Source organism: Pinus tabuliformis, chromosome 8 (genome assembly GCF_031772625.1).
Source record: "Pinus tabuliformis cultivar Carrire ecotype Pingquan chromosome 8, CPIR1, whole genome shotgun sequence".
Taxonomy (NCBI): Eukaryota; Viridiplantae; Streptophyta; class Pinopsida; order Pinales; family Pinaceae; genus Pinus; species Pinus tabuliformis.
Genome location: NC_142294.1, coordinates 1,043,423,217 through 1,043,425,425, shown reverse-complemented (window position 1 = coordinate 1,043,425,425; position 2,209 = coordinate 1,043,423,217).

The following is a 2,209-nucleotide window of genomic DNA, read 5'->3' as shown; positions in this document are numbered from 1 at the left end:
TGCATTCTTGACACCATCTGCATATCTTCTTAAATTAGGGTTTCTTCCAATGTCATCTTGACTCTTCTCCTTGCCTTTGTCAGAACTAGGGGCATCAATATTTCTTCCAAGATTCTCCACATCCTTGTTGTTTGAAGCACTAGGGTTTGCATCATTACTATTTGAGGGTTCACCTGCATAACTAAGACCTATTTTATCAAGATGAGATCTTTGATGACTTAGGATATCATATAGGGTTTGAGAGATTTTTAGGCTCTTGTTTAGATGATAAACTTCCTTTTTAAGGATATCAATTTCTTATTTCATTTTCTTGTATTCTTCATCCTTCTTTGATAGACTGGTCTCAATTTCTTCCTTCATCTTCGTTTCTTCACATGATTAGGCCTTGAGTGAGGTGATTTATACTATTAATTTGGTGATGTCATCATCCTTTTCTTCTAGTTGGCATGGCATAGTGTTTCTTTCCTTTTCTGCTTCATCAACTTGTGCTTATTTGAGTGCAAAATCTTCCATCACCTTCTTAGCTCCTTGTGCTTGTTTCTTTGCTTCTTCTAGTTGAGATCTAAGGGAAGAGACCTATTCCTTGTATTGACCAATTTCCATTTCAATTTTGTTCAAGTCCTTGTGTCTTTATTCAAGGTAGCTTCACAAAGTGTCTTACTTTTTCTTTGCTTTATCCAATTGATTTGTCATGGATATGGATTCTTCATGACATCTTTTCTTGTTTTGATGACAATCTGTCTTTATCTTGGTGAGCTCCTTATCTTTTTCTTGCACTTGAAGCTTAAATAGGTTAAATTCCTTCCTTGTATTGTCAATGCTATGGTCACGGTATTGTAATTTCTTCTTAAGCTCTTCATTTTCATTTTTCAAACTACTAATCTCTTCTAGGTTAGCTACAAGCTTCGCCATGAGATATTCTTTGAAGTCATCTCTCTTTTATTAATCTTCTAGGTCTTCCTTGGCCTTGATGTCTTCACTCTTATTTTCATCTTCCTTAATGGATTTTGGATTTCCTTCATGCTTTCCATCATCTTCTTGAATAATAGTCATGGTCAATGCTCCCTTTGAGTGAAGATCTTGAAGTTTGTCCCACGTACCTTTTGCCGATGAACATTTCTCCACTTTGGTCTTTATAGCATTTGGTAGCCCATTCAATATTTCCATCATCGCTTTTGTATTATATTCCTTGGATTCTCCTTCCATCATGCTTTCAGTAATCACTGATTCCAAAACTTCAATTTCTTGAGCCATCTAGAAATTCCTCATTCTCATCTTCCATATATCAAAGTTTCCATTGAACAATGAAACTTTCCCAATTTGATTGCCTTCAGTTTTCAGGGACGAGGATGAGAGAAGGATTGGATTATTTCTTCCTTGGCTTTGTCATTTGTGTTATAAGGATCAACCTTCAAGCTGTTAGGATTTGAGTGAAGGTACTGGCTCTAATCCCATTTGTTGGAAATACTGAGGGGGGGGGGGGGTGAATCAATATTTCTTTTGAATTGTTATTTTTACCAATTAGATTACTTATAATTAGAACACAAAATGAACAATAAAATAAATACCTTTATTAATACCTTGTTTACAATAAATCCAATACAATAATGTGTAGGGCTCCAACCTTAGATGAAGACACCAATCTTCAATCTCCCAGGCTCCAACCTGTATTTTACCAAGCAACAACTTGGACTTCCCAAGGATCCAACCTTGTCTCTTTGAGGCACCAACCTCTAGGGCTCCAACCCTATTTTTGGTACAGGCTCTAACCTAGTCTCTTGAGGACTCTTATCCTCAACCGTATCTTCCAAGGCACCAACCTTGTCTATTTTGAGGCACCAACCTCTAGGGCTCCAACCCTTATCTTCAATTTGTCAAGATAAGTTTAGTAATTGTTCACGGATCCCAATATATTCTTTAAAAAGATCCCAATATCTTCTTTAACAAGCCATGTCAATCTTCAGCAATGTCTTCTCCAAATCACTTCATCAATGAAAAACTTGTCTTCTTAGAAGGTGTCACCATTTCTCTTCATGTCACCCAAATAAATATCTTCGAAGTCACCTCATGATTGCTTCAACGCATCATAGTCTCCAATAATATCTCCAAGACCTTCAATACGTCTTCAATAGGAAGCCCAAGTTTTGAACCTGCTCTAAGCCTCTTCAAGGGCTTCTTCAAGAACTCTCTAAGGGAGTCTTCACAATGC